Below are 21,657 nucleotides of genomic sequence, written 5' to 3' on the forward strand. Positions count from 1 at the left end.
CTCCTGGTGCCCCCCAGCAGCAATACGGGCTGCCCTCTTGGCACCCTGCCCCACAAGGGCCTCTATGCGTGGGAGGTGCGCACCTCTACGCCCAGGTGCTGGCCGGCCGCCCTGACACCGTGTGGCGGCAGCGCCTGGTGCGGCCCGGGACCCTAGCATGGCGCACGCTGTATAAGGCACCCACTGCCAAGAAGACCAGCGACCTGCAATGGTGACTCGTGCACGGCATCCTGGCCACCAGCATCTTTGTTTGACACCTGGACCCAGTGGCCTCGGCGGCCTGCCCCTTCTGCCCGGGGGTGCTGGATGAGGACATTTTCCACGCTTTCCTCGACTGCCCCCGGCTGCAGCCGCTCTTTGCCACCCTGGGCGTGCTGCTTCGAGCGCTGGGCCGGGACTTCTCAGAGGATGTCTACATCCACTCCTTCCCCTACCAGGTGGCTGAGCAGGCCGCAGTCAGCCTGGCCAACTTCCTGCTGGGCCAGGCCAAGATGGCCACCCTGAAGAGCTGGAGAAACCGGCTCTCCGGGACCGGGATGGCAGCAGCTCTTCTGCCTGCTGGTGCAGGCCCGCCTCTTGCTCGAGTTTGAGCATGCGGTCCTGCGGCGGACGGTGCCCACCTTTGAGGAATGCTGGGCCCTCAAGGGGGCGCTGTGCCGAGTCAAGGCGGGACACCTGCTCCTCGCCCTGCAACACCATCGGCTGCTCAAGCTGCAGAGATGCGTCCAGCAGGCTAAGGCCTTGGACTTTGTTTCACGCGGGTCGACCCCTGAGGCCCCCATGGGTGTCCCCGCTGGCAGAACTGTAAATATGTAAATAGTCCTTTTGTTCACTGTGTTTTTTTAGTCTAGAGTGTACGGGCAGGCCTTGCAGGCCATGAGCCCAGGCCATGTCTGTGAGGCCCAGGTGTTCAGGCCAACCTGTACATACTCTCTACTGGCCCCAATTTGTCACCCTCCCTGGAATAAATGCCTCTTAAAAGTAAAAAAACAAAAACAAAAACAAAAAAAAAAGTCTGTCTTTCTTTCTTTCTGTCTGAGAGAGAGAGAGATAGACACTAAAGCAACGAAATACAAAAGAATAACATTTGAGCTAACAGCCTCTTTATTGTTTTGAATTCCAACTGCATTGTGTTCTAAATATATAGAAGTGGAAGGGGAACAGCTACATGTTAATTGCATCCTTCTCTTCTGGCTTACTATCCCTATTATTTCATGAGTAGGGAGCGTGTCCAGCACTGGGCAGGTGGACAAATTTTCTGGAACATAATAGCGCAAATGGGAATGATGGAAAAAAGAGGATCGAGGAAAACGAAGAAAAATGAGAAAAAGGAAAAATTAACTGTTAGAGCTACTTTATACTCAAAAGGTTTGATCTATGAAGTCATCACAACTTGCTGCTTAAATGTATGATCATATTGGCTGAGATATGGAACACTTCACTTAGATCAGTAGTGACTGACAGTTAAAAGCTGATTTTGTTGCTCATCATTTGTCTGGTTTCTAGCTTGACACATCCCTTCCTCCTTTCTCCACACCCTCCCCCTCCTCCAAACCAGAGGCATAACAATGTGGTGCCTAGGGCAGCTGCCTCACACAGGGGCAGCGATAACTTCTGGTTATCACTGCCACCACTGGTGAAATTGTGTAGCTGTGGTAGCAACTATTTTTTTCTACTTTTCCCCTGCCCCCCCCCCCCCCCCCTTGGCATCTGAGCAGCTTCCTTGTTCTCCCCACCCCAACCTAAACCACAGCCCGAACTACCAAAACCTCATTGTTAATCTTAGAAGAACAAACAAAGACAGACTACTTGGGGGAAAATACATTTTCTTAAATAACTTCATAAATGATTCCTCTAGTTTGTCTTAGGCACTCTGGTAGGGCAAAGTATGGACATTTTTGATGTGGTTATATTTTCTGCATATATTCATTCAGTGAATAAATAGTAGTTCTGTTAAATCCAATAGAAAAAAATAAATGCTGACACTGATACTGAACTTGTCATGGAGTCTCCATGTCAATATGATTTTTATAATCTCCTACAATTGAAGTTTCTGTTTAAAAAAATATAGTAATTCTTCTGTTCTGCAAATGATAGTGGAAAGTATCTGTTATGTAGCATTTGAAATCCTTCCTAAAATACTGTAATAAAATCCTGAGGTTTTGCTCTTGTATTAAAGATGTCAAACATATTTTGAATGGAGTAAAATTTAAGCAGTTGGGTCTTTTTTGCACCTTGTTTCCGTAATTGTTCTCCACCCACTATGGTACTGTGATGCTTTGTTTTATTTTCTATTTCTTCTTGTTGTACATGTGTCTCTGTGTGCTGCCTGTCTTTTGTTTGGTCTTTGTTTCTTATATTCTGATTCTCTAGTGGCTCATATGGCATGGTATTATAGTAAATATAAGCATTCCTCCTTTGTTTCAGTCCTCCTACTTGTCTAAAAACAGCTGTGGATGCAGTGGGTTTCATACATATATTCAGAGCTTTTCATGCATAAACTATCAATACAGGATTTTATATTTAGGTTACATGAAATCAGTGATTAATTTGGAAACAGGAAGATTCTATCTAGGAGAGCGATTTAACTGTGATTAACATATACTAAACACTAGCACTAGGTGGAAGCCAGATTTTGTTTTACAGATACAGTTCTATAATATTGGATTTTTTTCTATTGCAAAATGCAAACAATTTTTAAAATAATTTACCATAAAAGAAAATTCCAAAGGAATCATTCTGAGTTAAAATGTTTTGTTTTAATAGAATAAAAAATTCTTATTCTTACCTTTTTTAACTTTTTAATGGCTTTCTGGAGCTTAATTTAAAAAGTTGGTTTAAAAATGTGAAAATATTTGTTCTGAAAATGCTGAAACTGCCTCTCAACTTATCAGAATGCTTTGTTTTTACAAGCAGGTTTTTGTCAAAAGTAATGCTTAGATATGTTTGGAGTCTGATTTTGACAATTAGTTTTTTTTTTTCATTTTTGGACCACTTCTAATAAGTGCTAAATATCAGCACTGAGAAGTCACTTAGCTAATTGACAGTTGCAGAATCAAATCCCATATCCAAAAAGGACTGCAAACATCCTTGACCCTAACAAGGACAGTTAATTCATTTACTCTCCTGCCAGAGATGGCTAAACTGGCATTTGCATCATGTAATTAACCATATTTGAAAAGACACTTCAGAAAGACGTTTTGGTATCATTGGAGGGACACAGAAGCCTGTCAGTCAGTCTGCAGCTTCAAATCAAATTATCTCCAGTGGTTTAATATGAGCAAAATAAAAAAATAAAAACAAAAATAAAAACACAATTCCAAAATTATATCCCCTAGGCCAGGAAATAACTATAATCAGATGCATGTATTTATGATAGTTACATTTTATTTTGTAGTTTACCTGTTACATTTTCCTCTTTATCTTTGCACTATGTTTTTGAAGAAATGGGATATTTAGTCTGAAGAAGAAAAGACGGGTTTTCAAAACAGTCTTCAAACACCTAAAGGATGGTTATGATGGATGGTGATAGGTTGTGCTCTTTGGCAGCAGGGATAGAGCATGATATAATGATATTAAATTACAACAAGGAATATTAAGGTTGGATTGTAGGGGGAAATTTCTAACTATGAGGGTGGTTAAGCACTAGAACAAATTAAGTTCTAGTGGTGAGGCCACAGATGGAGTACTGTATCCAGTTTTGGGCTCCACAATTCAAAAAGGATGTGGAGAAGCTTGAGAGAGTCCAGAGGAGAGCCCCAGCACATGATCAGAGGTCAGGAAAACAGACCTTACAATGACAGGCTGAGAGCTATGGGACTCTTCAGCCTGGAAAAGCACAGGCTCAGGGGTGATCTGATGGCTGCTTGTAAGTTTATCAGGGATGCTCACCAGGATCTGGGAGAACGTTTGTTTTCCAGAGCACTCCAAGGGATGACAAGGTTGAATGGTCATAAACTCCTCCAAGACTGTTTCAGGATGGACATGAGGAAGAACTTCTTTACTGTCCAAGCCCCCAAGGTCTGGAATAGCCTGCTGCCGGAGGTGGTTCAAGCACCTACTTTGAACGCCTTCAAGAGAAATTTGGATGTTTATCTTGCTGAGATCCTATGACCCCTGCTGACTTCCTGCCCCTGGGGCAGGGGGCTGGACCCGAAGATCTTCCAAGGTCCCTTCCAGTCCTAATGTCTATGAAATCTATGAACGTTTTCAGAGAGATTAGACCACTGCAACAGAGCAAGTGAATGCACTGAGAGAACAGGATTTTCAAAAACAGCTAAATTAGATGCCAAACTCTCCCTTATTACTGATGGAAGTTGGGCACCTAACTCTTATAGATACTTTTGAAAAGCTGATGCTCTGAGACCCAAGTTCCACCCATGCTACAGTGTGTATAACACATGTAAGATGGGAGAAAGACAACAGGGATACTTGTAGAATTATCACTTGGCCAGAAAGGAAGGACAATTAGTATCTTAAGGCAGGGATACTCTACTTTTTGGGGCCACGGGCCGGATGAGGTGTGTGGGGCCTGTTTGTGGGCTGGATGGGATCCTACTCACCAGAACTGGGCCTTGTCTTGCCTCTGCTCAGCCCCAAGCATCCAGGTTAGGGCCCTGCACTGCCAGATCAAGGCCTGGCACCATGTTGATCAGCCCTGCACCACAGGATCAGGCCCCGCACTGCAAAATCAGGGCTCCATGCTGCCTCCCTGCATACTTGAACACTTTATACTATCAGAATACTATCCAAACCATGGGGCTCCCTACAGGTTTGGAAATGTGACAGCATGGGAGCTGGTGCTAGGTGCTATTGGTGCTACTGCTCCCCTGCCACCAGATTTTTGGATGCACAGGAACTCCTGCAGGCTGAATGGCATAGCTCCACGGGCGGATCTGGACTGCAGACTGGGGTTGAGCACCCCTGTCTTAATGGGAGGGATAAAACATATTACCCCCTTAACTTCTGTAAATATGAGAAAAAAGTTGCCGCTTTAGTCAGATGAGGCAAATTGTCAAGTAGAGGGATAGCTTGTGCGCCGGATCCAGTCTGGGGTGGAGGGTCATTCAGCCTGTAGGGCTTCTTGCCATGGTTGACAGCAAGCAATGGTGCCTTTGGCAGTACCAGCAGAGGAGTTAATGTTGCCACTGCTGCTATTTCAAGGCGCCCCCCCAGAGTCAGATGAGCGTGACACCCCTGGTGCAATAGATAGGACACTGGATCTGGACATTCTTGGCTGTGCTGCTGACTTGTGTGCCTTTATGCGAGGCACCTAACATCTCCCTGCCTCAATTTCCTTATGTGAAACAGAAGAATGATAATGCTTAGTCACTTATATAAAGTGTTCGAGGACAAGTAGCTGAAGTATGACAGAAGTGTTTAAAATGAAATTTTACACTATTATTATTTATTTGCATTTTGATATAAGTGAAAGAACTGCATAACAACCTGTACTTGTTGGTATGTCTGAGCACAGTTTCACCAGTAGGAATGGATGGTACTGAAGGTGGTACCTGAGGTTTGGAGGACGGGTGATGCATTATTCACTATTCTTTCCACAAATGTTTATCCTAGTTTAGGAAGAGAACAGAACATACTGGCCATCAGAGAACCCCCCATACAAACAGAAGCACAAAACCCAAACTTCAGTTTCCAATTGCTTATTTGTATCAGCTGAGGATCTGTCCATAATTTGGTCCACTATGTACCCAGCAGTACTGCTTGGATCAGACAACCTCTGAACACTGTTGTAACTGGTGTTTTAGAAATGCTGACGGATACAAAGACAGATTGATCCATCTATCAGATCCAATAACATTCTGCTCCTTAAGGGAAGATAAAGTCCTATTACCCCTTTCCCTGGATTACTTCCCAAGTGAAGGCTCATACTTCAGTGATAGACTAAGCTGTCTTTGTCTGTAAAATCAGACAAGAAAAAATAATAGTTGTGTTCAGAGTCTGAATTTCTGGCAACTTTAAACTCTGCACCATATATCTTCAACTTTTCTCTTTCATCCAGATCTTCAACATTTGATATATTATTTATGGAGAAAATTTGATGTTCTGTAATGCTGGAATCTGGAGTATGGTCCCCTCCACCTCTTCATTTCACTGGCACAGCACCACAAGGATACATAAACCGTTACACTCAAAGGAAGGTGAACTGTTAAGCTGTAACATTTGTTGGTGTGACACCCACTCAGACAGTGTTTGGTGTCTCGTAAATTTGTACAATTCTCACAGAACCTTCTGTTGCCTCAAGTGTTGTCCTTCATCCCGATGATGAAACTCTGCGTTTGCGAAGACTGTGTGGCAAAGCCAGGAACTGAATCCTTATTTCTTGAGTCCCTGTCTAGTGCCTTAGCCTTACAGTTCTCTTCTTCCCACTGGCTTTTTTACTGAGTTTAGGTTATGTTTATGAGGCAAATGTTTTACCATGGTTCTGGTACACATGCGGAGAAAAGATTTCAGATGTCATATACAGTTAAGCACCCCAGCAACTATCAGTGCTGGAGGGATGTTTTACCATGGTTCTGGTACACATGCGGAGAAAAGATTTCAGATGTCATATACAGTTAAGCACCCCAGCAACTATCAGTGCTGGAGGGATGGGAAGGTGGCATGTAGCTCTTTAGGAACTCATTGTGTAGTTATGTAAGCAAGGTTTCAAGGTCTTATGGTATATTGGAGAGAGGCTGAAAAATGGGTTAAGCCAGAAGAGTTTGCTGTTAAACAGATCTTCTGGTCCCGCTTTCATTCTTGCTGTTACATGGACCCTCTGGTCCCTCTTTCATTCTTGTCAGTACATCATGAAGATCATCAGTTAGATAGGCTGCATTTGATCCTTACCTAACCATTCACAGGATGCCAGAATTTACAAAGGACAAGAATGCCAACTGGAGTCACTGAGGACTGCAGATGCTTGGCACCTTTGAAAATCAGATCACATGTATTATATTAATATAATGATAATTGCTTATTAAGTTGAAAACATTTCCTCTTTCTAGGAAAAATGAAGTCAAATAATTAATGGCAGTACAGAACTATATAGTTGTCTCAATTTCTGTATTTCCAGTTTTCCAACAGTGACTATAATCAGCCTTATATTACAATATAAGTTAATATAACTTTACTACATATATTTGCTATGTTAGAATATATTTGTTAAGTTCTAAGTGCACTTTCTTAGCTTGCATAATGCTCAGAAAATATAAAAAGTACATACTGTGTAATGTATCTATATGTACTGTGTGCAGTTCTGGTCTCCACATGTCAAAAAGGATGTAGTAGAATTAAAAAAGGTATAGAGAACCAAAATGATAAGGAACAGTCACTATACCAGGAGAGCCTGAAAAGGCTAGGATTCTTCAGTTTGGAAAGCAGGCTGAGGGTGGATATAATTGAGGTCTATAAAATCATGAAGGATGTGGACAAAGTGAATAGGGAACGCCTATTCACCAAGTCCCAGAACAGTAGAACTAGGTGGCTCCCACTGACATTTAGTAGGGGACAAGTTTAAAACAAGAGAAAGTACCTTTTTGTGCAGTACTTGGTTAACTTGTGAAACTCATTACCACAGGAGGTTGTAGAAGCAGATAATCTAGGCAAGTTCAAAAAGGGACTAGACAAATTCATGGATGATAAATTCATTAATAGATATTAAACAGAACAGTCAGATATGTATCCTCTGAAATCTCTAAACTGATGATGATGGGTGTCAGGAAGTATCAGGGGGATAGATTACTCCCGTTATACAAGGTTCATTGCTCTCCTTCTATCTAAACCATGCACTCTTGCCATTGTCAGAGAAAGGATGGTGAGCTAAATGGACCATCGGTATGATACAATATAGACCTTTGGTTCTTATATATGTATATAACATACAGAAAATAGTTATTTCAGAATGTCACTATTATTAAGTAGTTTGAAAATGTCATTATAAATGCATATCTTTTTACTACAAAACAGTATAACTAGATGAATTAACACAATGAGCATCATATGAAACATGTCTCAAAATAAGGGATCGCTTAAAAATGAATACTTGTAGAAAGCAAAAAAATTGAGGTAGGGGGTACATAGAGAAATGATGCAAATATCCTCTTGCTATGATCATCATAACAGATTCTGTAATATGTTCTATTATTTTTGCTAGCATTTAGAAGTAGTATTGTTTTCCACAACCTAGTCTAATAATTTACAATATAGACTGACTGATAGTAATACATATTATAGCTTTCTTCTTGTACTTTTCCTTGTGCTGCTACTTTTATACTATTAGGCCAAGCCTGATTGTGTTGCTTCCCCTTTCTGTGTGGTGCTGTTTTTTTTATCTTCTTCTTCCCAATGTTTTCTCCAGATTTATTGCCTGACTCCATCCTTTTAATTATTGGAGTGTGTTGTCCTCCTTCCTTTACTTACCTAAACGACAAATAAGTAGCAAGAATCTCTGATATGTTATCAAATAATAGGGCAAATCATGGAATTTTTTTGTTTGTTTTAGGGGACCTGATCTTGAAAGTGACTGAGCACTTGAAACCTATTTACTGCAACAGAAATTCTGTTGGAGTAGGAACTGTAGGGTAATTCCAGAAACTGCTGATTACTTGAATGTTTTGCTCTGACTTTTTCTTCTTTCTAATCCCTGTCTCTGTTTTAAAGCTTTTTCTATTGCCATACTATCTGCTTCTGCATACTATAATCTGAATGTTTTTGTCTATCTGAAACCCATTATCTTGCTAGTGTACCGGTCTATCACCTACCTTTGCTTACTTTTAGCTTAATTTGTCATATTTTGGCAAAAAGGAAAAGAGATGAAACCCAGGATTCATTGCTCAGTTATATCTGAAAAGGATAGATGTGTTCTATTCAAAAGAGACTGGAAATATACCCATCTCAGTAGGAAGTTGAATTAATTGAGTACTGTACATATATTTAAGTGAGAATAATGGACACCTTCAAAATTGATGATCAGTTAACATCAGAAAGATTTTTTTTTATTCTTTTATTTAAGAGAGTGAAATGTTGCATTCAGACCAGCCACAGACCAGAAGGGCATGCTCCTGCTCCCCCAGCAATCCAATTGCCTTGCAAGTTACAGGATTAAGGCCCGGCTCCATTCTTGACAAGTCCAAATGATGTTTTAATGTTAATTCAAGGGAGGCTTCAGTGGATAGCTGAGCTGCACAAAGTGGGATTATGACTTTCATTGCAACCATTATGTGGGCAAGTCTCCTAATTCTTCATCTGCTTGGAGTGTGAAATTAGCAGCTACTTGGTTGCAATCAACAGAGCTGCAATTGTGTAAAAGAGTGGTAAAGGGTACGTCTCCATGAGCAGGAATGCACGTTTCCCTGGGGACAAATAGCAGTGCTAGTTGTTCTGCTTGTCCCTGGGCATGCCCCAGTATGTGTGGTTTGGCACGCAGCAAATTGCCCCAGGTGGAGTAGAGGAGGCTGGGGCCAGCACCTGGGCTGGCCCCAGCAGCCTTACCTGCAGCCCTGGAGGCTTTCTGGAGCAGGAGGCCCATGTGATCTGGGTGCATGGACCCTGGCCGGCAACCGGGGCATGGCTCTGGTTTCTGCCAATGCATACTACAGTCATGGGCGCTGCCCCACTTTTTTCTGCTGCATTTTTTTAGATACTGCAATTTCCTGGTATCTAACTTTGCTTCCACACTGTGAATATGCAGTGCGGTGAATGGATTCATAAGCGCCATGTGAGTTTTATAATGCCTCAAAAGGCTTTGAGGCACCAAAAACTACACATTCCCACTCGTGGGGACGTGGCCAGCGGGTTTGATGGGAGATGTAAAGGGGGGCAAGGGATCATAGTGTATTCTTATGCCTGTGGACAGAAATTTAACTGATTTAGCAAAGTTACACAGATAATGAATTTGGCCCTGAGCTCCTGAAACAGTGGGAAGGGAAATGAAATACTGGAGGATCAAAACGAGTTGGTTTTTGGAACTCTTGAGGTGGCATGTCAGGCTAATGAGCCATAACCTCTTCACTGCTTTCACTATCTCATATCCCAGTTTTAAAGTACACATATTTAAATAAATATGGATGAGGATAGAATACACAGTGTCTGTATCCATTTGTTTCCCTTCTAACAAGGAAATCATCCTCTGCAAGAGTCCAAATCTTCCAGATTGCTTGGAAGTAGTGACAATAACCAGTGCATTAGTTTAATCACATAATCATAAATAAAACGTTTTGTGATTTGTTGCTATGTACTTTTGAAAAAGGGTGAAGAAAACTTTTCAAATTGTCCATGTTTTCAGAAATAATAAGAAACCCATTTGAACTTCAGCAGCTTAAAATTTACTTAGAGCAGCAAACATTTTGAAAGGTGCCGTGTATACAGCATCTTCTATATTTGATAGCTTATAGAACATCTATTTATTTATATTATGTGCACTTCTGAACTAGGATATTAGATTTTCCCAGGTCTTCTGAAATGCTGATGTTAATGCATCTGTGCCATGAGAATTTGTCAAAGTATTGAGCATACTGGGACGTGGCTCTCTTTTAGGAAGAACAAAGATAATACTGAATCTCTTAATAGCAGAAAAAAACTTAGGAGCAAGAATTTGAGACTGAAGATTTGTTCTCTGGAATCAAAAGACAGAGGGTGATAAAAACAAAAGGGGGTGTTACGTAGGAAGATGGAAGAATAAAAGGACTACAAAAAGAAAATGTACTTTTCAAACAGAAAAAAGGATCAACAGTAATGATGGGTCTTATATAGTTCAAGCTTCTCTTGGAATAAGGATTGCAGAATGGAGCCCTATCTGGTAATGCAGGAGTAATGGGGCTTTGGATAGTCATTTAACTGATGGAATAGAAACCTGAAAATTTTAAGTGTGAAAAATGTCAAAGTTTTTAATCATATTTCTTTTTTGGTGTTTTTCTCTAGCTAAAAGAAAAATCAACATGACATTCTTAATGTTAATGACCCAGTGAAAAACAATAATAAACAGGCATATATCCAGTGAAATACTTAATGCTAATTCACAAAAGAAGAGCCAGATTTTGCCATTAGTCACACCAGAAAACTTCACTGATTTAATAGACTTTGTCCAGAATTTCACTAGAGTAACTGAAAACATAATCTGTTCCTAGCTTCTTTTATTTTATCACATTCAGATAAAAGTAGTTCAAATAAATGTGTGTGCTTTTTCAATAAAATAAAGATTAATCTTCCATACAACAAGTAGCAGGGGGAGGGGGGACGAAAATACCAACAATGTACAAAATCATGTACGTTTTCATTAAGAACATTTAATATATATTCCCTACCAAAGATGAGATTTTTCTCATTATTTTTACATCAATAACTAGTCCTAGAACTTTTATAATTAAAGAAAATTCTGAACTTGCTCAAAATGCAATTCCAGTCCTTTTATCACCTACTGTCAGAATTATTTACAGACATAATGTATTAACAAGAGTTACCTTTCTATGAAAAATTGGTAGAGTGACAAAAGAATTCCTCTAAGTCTAATTAATGTCTAAAAATAAAAGATAATATTTGTACATGATTTATGAACAAAATCTAAATTGTTTCCATTTTAGTACTGGCATATATACAATTTGTACTAATTAGAGGGCTGAGTTCAGCCCAAAATACCTTCACATTTTCAAGATGAGGATACTGCATGAGATCGTTTCATGCCGGTGAGGTGGTTTTCTTCCACTATGAATGTAATCCAGAGCCCCTTAGAGCCAATGGGATTCTTTCACTAACCTCACTGAGCAGCCGATTCAGTCCTGTAGGTGAAATCTTGTCCCCATTGGGGTTAATGGGTGTCATTTCTCCTTTTGCTCTGGAAAGGATCAGTGAGATGGAAACGTCATGGGAAGAAGTTTATGCTAGTCATTTCTCTAGACTGATAACAGGAGGACCAAAAAGGACATACACAAATATTAGCAGAAAGCCAGACTGATTTCTGTATAGCCAGGAAACTGATAGTTTGCTGCCTCTGTCTAGCTGGCAGTTCTACATCTACTTATGTAAACAGTTCTGCTAATATCTATCTGAATTTTATCTGGATAAAGAGTGGGTGGCTAAAACTCAATTCAGACAAAATGGAGATTAATTTGGATGGAAGAAGAGGGAGTGCTTAAAAGTTCTTGTCTATTGATAACATCCCAGTTCAATGAAGTTCACAGGAGAGGTAGGTTTACAATCTCAGGTTGTTATTATTATTATTATTATTATTATTTTACTCAGAACTAACACACTCCCCCAAAGAGCTAAAGAAAAGGCTGAGAAATGTGCCCACTTTTACCTGCAGAAGGCAGAAGACTCTCCCACACAGTACAAGGATCAGACTTGGCTGGGGTCATTTATGTATCTGACCTCCAGATTTAATTTGGCATATGACAGAGATGTAGTAAACCACCATGTAAAAGCTTTGCCCTATGCAACAGCCTGTCTGCAAAGGGATACAATTGCCCCAGCAGTTCTTTATCCGATCCCACACAAGAATGAAGGTGGCAATGCACACAATGAACATACTCCATGTAGCCTGACTTACACAGTGCCCCAAGAGGATGACTTAATGTTTTGAACATAAAGAAAGATTTAAGATTATGGAAGGTGAGGCAAGGATCCAGGAGTGTGTTGAGCCCTAAACTGCAAGGGCAGATTCTAATCTCAGTTTCGTTCCTGGAAATCCATGGTAGGTCCAATGAAAATACTGGAAATACAGTGCCATAAATGTATAGTTATAGAGAGCAAGATATGATTTCTAGTTCCATAGGCCAGGGCAGCTGAGAGTCCTCAATTTCAGTGACGGTTATAGCTTTCGGAATTTGAAACTGATAGAATTATTAGGGATACTCAAATCATTCAAATACTGAAAATAAGGGATTTTTCAAAGAGATTGGAAATCCCATTTTGACACTCAGTTCAAATATGTGGGTGCCCAAATGTTTTGTGCCTTAGAAAAATCACACCCTAAACAGCTTGCTTGCTATATTTCAATGTCTAAATATTTAAACATATATATTAGTTTGGTAAAATCATTTACATATATCTAAAAGAAGAAATCAGTGAAACGTTTTGCAAGCATGAAGATACTGAAACCTATATAATACTGTAGCCTATGAATGCAGATATGTAAGTTTTAAGACAAATTCAGACAAAATTGAAATTAATATAGTTTCAAAAATAATTTTAAAGCAGTATTTTAAAATTTTCACAACTATTTATGCACAGGGTTTCATATCTAAAAAAAATGCAAGCTTCATTCAGAATACATTTAAATACATTTAATAAAGACAGTGCTTTTGGTTTGGTACATCTGTTGTTAAAACAACATCAGATAATAGTTTTGAAATAAGAAGGGTGCAGCATTATATACATTTTAACAGCCTAGATGGAAGTTTCTGTTTATAAAAAAATGTAAGGCACAAGCTTTTTCTGTGAATTTTCAAAAGCTTCTTTGTTTGCAGATATATTTATGTCCATATATGTAAAATGAATAATTTATTTCTATGACCATTTTTCATTTTGACATTACAAATAATAATATTCCCAGGGATGTGTTGCTAGTGATAAAACTATTCTGAAAATCCAAACTATTTTCATTTTCTTCTTTCTTTAGTTTTACAGTAATATGGTTGGCTTGTTCATATTGTTTTCCTAAGTGTTTAGTTCATTTTCATCAGGGCGTCAATGGAAGGAGCTTTCAGTGTAAGCAATTAGAAGTTCAGAAAGTAAAAGTGTATTCTGCTAATAAATACCATTATCTGATAAGATATGAAGGGCTTTGGGATTTCTTACTCTGCAGTTCATATTCCCATCCCAAACAATTACTTAACCTTCAAAGGCTAATTTTAGATTTGCCACTTCATCAGTTTTGTCAATAGTATCCTAATGAGAAATATTATTTATCCTTCAAATATGCTTTTTGATCACCAAGGGAACAAGATTTCCTTTCCTTTAGAATATGGCAATGAACTAAGATCACTCCAAAAGCTTTAAAGCTTTAAGGACACTGTCCTTAAAACGCCTCTTTCAAAATTTCCTTCCTCTAATACTTAGATAAAGGGGAACAGCACCAAGAAATTATCCCCGGTTTACCTTCCAATAGCTGCATACTTTGACCTGAAAAGTTCATCTATTCTATTCTTCTGATGTTGGCATTTTTGAAGATCTACAGCAAATAAAACAAAGCTCTTGGAAAATAATAAAGCCAAGAACCAAAATCAAATACTACCCCATCCACAGAACCCAAACACATTTTTTTAAAAAATCTAAAGAAAAGTGAACGAAAAATAGTACCAATTCCTCTACAGTTACATCATAATCTTCTCTAATTATTTTCAGAATAATTTAAAGATTAATATTCATGAGTCTATCATTGTGCACTTAAATTTTAAAATTCTTTTACAAATTTAGTTCCATAATTTGCTGTACCTTAACCCCCCACCAAAGCCCCCCCCAAAATCCTTTACTTTCTCAGCATTATCTGGAGTAATCCTGGCTCTTACAGCCTAGATATCTATCTAATATATCAGAACTCTTTCAGAGAAAATAAATCATTAAATGAATATTAAAAAGCCATATCTTTATTTAAAATTCTTTTGGAATATTTTTGACTTGCAAAAGTCCCTCACAACCTAATAAGGTTCCTTTTTGTGTCCTCCAAAAGAAAAATCTTTTTATTTGCATTGAAAACAACACTATTTCTTTTGGTTGAGTTTATGAACTTGAAGACCTCAGCCAAGGATGAAATTACAGAACGTCCCCCACTACCAACCTAACACACCAGCCTTTTATATTTTTTCAAACTGATGAACTCTCCTATAACTTTAAACAAACAGTGATTAATTTTGGAAGATTTCTGTCCATATTGCATCCTTGTGATTTTCCATCTGATGCATGTCTGAAGTAACCTTGGCACAGTATTCATTAGACTTACCCAACAGACTGTTTCACTGTAATATACTTCCAGTGTAGTAGCACTTGTCATCAAAATGTGGCAGCTGTACTTTTAATGCCTTTTCATTTAAAGTTAGATTTTGGAAAGTAGACACAAAAGAACTCTTTGCATCATAGGGTCAATCATCCCATTAATGGGACTTTAACAAAATGATATCAATATTTTTCAAAAGTTTAATCTAATATACTCATAGATGGCCCAAAATCCATAACATGTCAGTTTTCATAGCACTTAAATATATAACAAAACAACTAACTAAGCCCCCTTCTATAAATCTATCACACAATTACCTGGTTAACTGCACAATTAATTTAGGCCGGCTATACCTGGAAATTAACTCTGGCACCTTAAAAATGTCCAACCAGCTATAAAGTTATTGCTCAAAATGAGTAATAACTTTACACCTTGTTGCTATCCAGCTTCAATTTGCATTTGTAGTCTGTGGCTGGGAGACCTCACCTGCTGCTATCTCCCAGCCATAAGAGTGCACCATGCACCCTGTGGCTGACACCCCAGCTGCTTTAATATCCCTGCCACAGAGGCACACCATATACCCCTGTGGCTGGGAGACCACAGCTGCTGCAATCTCCCAACCATGATGGACCATATGGCTGCCAGAGCTGAGAGTCCCACAGCTTATGGAACTTAGACCCAGCTGTGCCCCACATGCAGCCGGGGCTGAAAATCCTGTCAGCTGTGGGAGTTGCTATTTGCCAGTACAAGGGGAGTCCAGGATCACCAATACGGTGCGATAGGATCTTATGCTGCATTCCACAATCATGCCTCCTGCCATGCTTGCAAGGCTGTCCCTATGGGTGTTGAATCAGGGCAACCGCCCCAGGCCCCATGCTTTGGAGGACCCCATGGAGCCGGGTGGAGCAGCTGTGGCCCCTCCTGCAGGGCCTGCCTAGTGCTGGTGACTACGTGCCACTGGTGGCTTTGTCGTGTCCGGGCCCAGCACAGGCTGATTTGCCCTGGGACCCGCACCCTGCTAGGATCATCTCTGCATGCACATGTGGCATTTTCCTTACCCATGTTGAGGGACCCCTGCTCTCTTCCTTAAAATATGGCAATTATATATGCATTTTTTATGGCTATCTTAATATTGGGACCTCTTGCAAACATCAGAACATCTATTCTTGTACAGAGTCACACGGGAAATCTCTGGTGTAACGACTATCCTTCTGAAACTCATTCACTATTTTTTCCTTATGTGTACCTCTGCTTACTTTTCTTCCTAACAATTAATTGGCAAAACAATTTGGTCTGCTTCTTGCAGATCAGTACAACTATTGCAAACCTATTTCTATGGGGAAAAATAACTTACCTTGATTGATTTTAGAGAAATTATGTTGTCTGTTGTTTCTACTGTAGGAGTTCATATGCCTCATGTGAGCAGGTTGCAGTTTTTTGAACAGCGGTATCCATAAGACATGCATAAATACCTGTGTCTTCTCATACTCCTTGAGGAAGGCCATGGCCCTCCTTCACCTCTTGCACAATTTGAGTCCATTTTTTTGTTGAGAATTCTAGCAATCAGGAATGGAAAGTGAATCATAGAATCAGTGATGGCTACCACAGTATATTGCATCCCTGTTCTCTGTTCTTGGGCTGTTAGTGTGAATTCTAGTATAAGTAGCTGACTAGCATTGTCCTCCCTGGATGGTGGGATTGAAGACCTCATTCAGAATCTCAAGCAAACAGTGATTATAATACAACTCTCCCAAACTTGGTATCGAATTTAGCAGCCAACTCCAGTGAATAATATTGACAAAGGTTAATGGGGTTATTCTGCATCACTGCTTTTGAGATGTCTCATATTAATATATTTCTGAAAAAGGTAGATGATGTTACATAAGTTCTGATGATATTTGATATGAGACCTGATATTTCATTGAAAAGGTATGCATGGCCCTTTGGTAATGCATGGAGATATACTGTTATTCACCTAGATTATGTAATCCAACCTCTGTGATGAAGTGACCAGACATTTAGAACATCTGTTTGTGACTCCAAAAATGATGACACATCTTGATGTCCTGGATACATCCTGAGGATGAAGTTTCATTTTTCTCAAGGCAGAGTGGGGATTTTGGAAAAAGACTGCTAAATTGATAGAATGTTGGATGTGAAATTTAGAAACCACCCTGGGGAAGAATTTATGGTGAGATCTTCAGGCCAGTTCCTTCTGTAACCTTTTCTAGGGAGGTCCAGTCATTAATACTCCTTAGTGGACAGGATGGCAAACAGAAAGAGTGTCTTGAAGGTGAGAGACCATCCTGAAAGAAGTATGAAGGAAGGAGTGCTCCATGGTATTTAGGAGGGCAATGCTGAGGTCCCAGAGTCAGATTGGATTCAGGTGCAGAAACATGTAACAGGCCTTTGAGAGAACCTGCTTCCACCAAGTGACAGAACAATGAGAAAAACCTGAACCAGAGGATGACAAGCCAAAATTACTGCAAATTGGACAGCTGCACTAGATGATGGCCAGCCTCTTTTAAATTCAACCAGCAGTTAAGAAAGTATGGTATCAAAGACAGAACTGTTGAGCTTCTTAAATTGAGAGTCTCTTCCACTTCAATGAGTAAATCTTACTGCTATGTGACTTCCTGCTCTGTACCAAAATTGCTTTAACTTGTAGAGAGCAATCTGTTTCAGTGGTATTCAGCTACCTTGGCCACGTGGTTAGATACAGAGACTAGTGGTCTGGATCTGTCCATGACTTTACTAAAGATCCAGTCAGCTCATGAGCTGAACGCAAGCCATTTTCAGCAGATCTGTCTGCCAAAGTTGCCTCAGTCAGTAAAGAACTTGCAAATATGAATGGGGATGTATCTCACCAAATTTTGGCTATCACCTTAGGAATCAAAGGGATCAATGAGAAAGCATGTAAGAAGCTTCAGACTCCTGGACTTGTGCCATCTCTGAAGCAAAGGGTCTAATTCTTGTTGACATACCTGGTGTTAATAGGTCTATCAAATCTCTGTTCCAAGATGGACATCTTCAGTAAGTACTCATGGTTTTGATCACGTACTGTCTGCTCAAGATGTTCCCCAAGCCATTACAAAGTCCTACAAGTTAGAACTTCATCTTGGCTAACCTATGTTGCTGACACCGTATCTAGAACTTGGCATTTTTCTGACAAAGCGTGAAAGAGATGTCTCCTTTTGTGGGGCTTCCTGCACAAAAGACATAAAATATAGCCACTTGAATGTGTTGTTGGGTGCATGCCAGTAGCTCATTCTCTTGAGAAAGCTTAGAAGTGTATACCTGGCACCACAATAAGGCAGTAATGTTTACATCCATTTTAAGGGAAAGCACACGCCGAGTGAGTATACCATGATTCACTGTGGTGCTCTCCAGTGTGGTCCTCAGGCACTGTAGACATACCTCTGTGTTTTCTATGGGGTTCCTGCCTAAACACAGGAAAGACAAGTCCCAGATTGATGTTGGCCAGAATTAATGGTTTCTACATGGAGGATAGAAGGGCTTAAAGGAGTTACGTTATGTTCTTTCTTTCAAGAAGACATGGAATAGTTCCTAGAAGTATGCTGGCACTCCATGTAGCTCCTGCGTTCTGGTGCTCATCTTCAGTATGGGATCTATTTGTGTTGGGATTAATGCTGGGGCTATTAGCCCCTTTTTTGGTTTCTTTTCATTGCTGGACCTTGGTGTGATATGTTTGCTGAAGGGAATGACAGCTAAAGATGGCATTTTTAGTTCTGGTTTGGGAGCTGCTGCTGAACCTCTGGTTCAGAAGTGATGCTTGAAGGATGCTCCAATATGTGCAGTTTCTGAAGTGTCACTGTTCCTGGAAGAAAAGGGCTAAAACTAAACCATTTGGTTTCCCCTATGGCTGTCCATCACAAGATGGGTAGAGATAGAATTCAGGTCTTGGGGGGGGGGGGTGAAACCCCTTCACCCTAGGGATCACAGCTGCATGATTTTTAGGGCTTAAGGGTTTTACGCTAGGCATGGTGCACCCTTGTGGTTGAGAGGCCCTGCTACACATGCAAATTAATTCTTGCCAGCAACCAGCTATAAAGTTAGTACGCATTTTGAGGCATACTTGGAGCTTTTTATTGTGTGATAGATACTTTGCACTTGTAGCTGGTCTCCAAGTAATTGCACAATTAACCAGTTAATTGCACAATACCTGAAACGTGTAGAGGGTCCCTTGAAGTCGACCATCATCTGTGCTAGTCAGTGCAGAGAACCACCCCCCATTTTCTACAGAGAGGATATCATCCTCTCATCTTTCATTCTTTCTTTATCTTGAGTCCAATTAAGTCATCATTTTTTTTTTGAGCAGGAGAATTCTTGACTATGTAGGCTAGGCTTAGCAAGTGCTAAACAATATTGGACAGGGCTAGATTTCATCACACCACCAGAGACACTAAAAGAAACTAAGGGAGAATGGTGACTATCCTGCCCTTTACACCTCTGTATGGGGACACAAGGAGGCACAGGACACGCATGCATTCCTGATAGATGCTGACATTCAAAAACTCTGACCTCATGTGCTGGAAGCACGAGCAAACCTAGAGCACTAGGATCAGTGTTGACATACTCTTGAAGAACTGCTTTGTTTTCCTTTGTGTCCTCTGGACATGGTTGTACATCTGCATTTTTACATGTCATCTTCCATCATTGTGGTATGTTCTTCAGATATTTCTAACCCTCTTGCCAATTCCAGCCAATCAACCATGACAATCTCTGATTTTAATGCTTATCACCTCAAGTGAGTAGGCATGCAGAAAAAAAAATGTTTTTATTGCTTCTGGAAATTGTAAATCCATGGTATGTCATGCAACCTGTTTACATAATATTCCTCTATCCTCATACTGACCCTTTCTTTGGCCATGCTAAATGTAAATCTGTCATGTTTGATATTTAGTTTTGAACTAAATTGTTCTGTTAATGCAGCTTTCCACATCTCATCTTTTCGTAGTTTTTGCTGGCATTTTTTCAAAAAATATTATAAGCTTTCGATCTCATATAGTGTAGCAATAAGCCTTTCTATCTTTTATTTTGTCTCTATAGCACTTTAGTAATTTCAAATCTTGTAGGTCAGCTGTAGCAAAGTTGTGTCACGTTACTGGATTCACAGCAATCAAAAATAGGGCTTGTAGTTCACTCAGGAGGATTTCTTTTCCCCCACTCTATATGAAGGCATGAAAACAAACAGTTTTGCAGCATTTGTAGAAATGATAAAGGCAAAAGTGGCAGATTGATGAGGATTACTTACTCAAGCATACCCACTGAAACCAGAGTACTCTCACGAGCAAGTACTCAGTAGTGCGCAAGGACTCCACAAACTTGTCCTTAGTATTAATTCTCACAACAGCTCTGCATGTTATCATCATTTCATTGGCAAATATATTAATGAACAAGGAGACTGTCTGTGCTTTGCTACTATTTCCAGGGTTGTATTACACGTTAGTCAAGTGAGACAGCCAGTTATGAGGTTTGTTTGTGATGCGACAGCTTCAAAAATGGTCATTCATTCATTCTAGCAATAAGTGAGGAGCGCCTGCCTGACAGCACAAGCAAAGCGGTAGCTGCATATTTTGTGCTGAAGGTAACAATAAAAAGAAGTGAATGATTCAATTTATCTATAGTTGGAGTGTTGTTGTAGTTGTGATGGTCCAGGAAACATACAAGAGCCAAGGGTTTCTTTTTTGATGATATCTTTTTTGTGATACCTTTTATTAGACTGGCTATATAATTAGGAGAGATGTTAGACAAGCTTTTGGGCACAAAACGCCCTTCTCAGGTCACAACTGATGTCCCTGAAAAGCTTGTCTACCATCTCTTCCAATTATAAATCTGGTCACAAAAAACAAAATCCTTGCCTCAATAAATATAATTTAGGGATTAATTGGGCTCTTCTTGCTGTAATATTGGTGAGCGTCACAATTTTAATGTCTCTCTCATGACATGACTGTGAGATATGGAATGACTATTATCCCCATTTTACAAAAAGTTATAGAGAGACTAAGTGACGTGCTCAAGGTCACACAGGTAGTGTTGAAAGGACCAGAAACTTGTACCCAGGTCTCTCTTGTCCTTGGCAAGTGTCTGAAGAAGATTTTGGACGAAATTCAACACAATGATTTTTGTTCAGAAAAAAAAAGTTCTGTTGAAACAATATTGATTATGTTTAGGAAAAAAAAATTCCAATAGTGTCTAAGTATATGTCTACATGGTACAAGCCAGCACCATACTGCAACATGCCACACCTGTTCTGTGTGTACATTAGCTCCCAGACTGAAATCAGTGTAGCTGGGGATGTGCATTGAGAGGCAGAATACACTGGTGCTCGTATACAGCACCACACCAGCACAGTTTTGCTGTTTCCTCTGCAGGAGCTAACGCACAGAGTGGGTATTGTGTCCAGTACAATGGTATTGCCTTATGCTGCATAGACATACCTGAATGCCCTGTTTACATATTTTCAAGTCCCAAAATAGAGACAAGTACAGGAAAGAATCCCAAGAAGGTAGTAAGATATGGACAAGAGAAACCATAGGGTCAGAAATACAGAATCCCATCACTATGGCTATCCAGATCTTTTTCTTTCTTCTGTGTTTCCTTAATGTTCTGTGCCATCTAGAGTTTATTGTTCCATGCAGAATTTCCCTTGGGAGATTTTTTTCTAGGGCTGTGCAAGGCTTCAGAATGTGCTTTGGATCTGGAGA

General features: G+C 39.9%; 1 protein-coding gene and 1 long non-coding RNA gene across 9 annotated transcripts in view; both read right to left on the reverse strand.

The window, feature by feature from the left end:
- The window catches only part of B3GALT1 (beta-1,3-galactosyltransferase 1), a 403,400-nt gene that overhangs the window by 281,875 nt on the left and 99,868 nt on the right, over window positions 1–21,657 (reverse strand). The window lies entirely within an intron of this gene.
- Window positions 3,151–21,657, reverse strand: part of LOC132250400 (uncharacterized) — a 49,897-nt gene continuing 31,390 nt past the window's right edge. The window contains exon 3 of the long non-coding RNA XR_009462106.1: window positions 3,151–11,830. This is a non-coding gene — a long non-coding RNA (uncharacterized LOC132250400). The remainder of the gene's footprint in view (window positions 11,831–21,657) is intronic.

This window comes from Alligator mississippiensis, chromosome 4, assembly GCF_030867095.1.
Source record: "Alligator mississippiensis isolate rAllMis1 chromosome 4, rAllMis1, whole genome shotgun sequence".
Lineage (NCBI taxonomy): Eukaryota > Metazoa > Chordata > Crocodylia > Alligatoridae > Alligator > Alligator mississippiensis.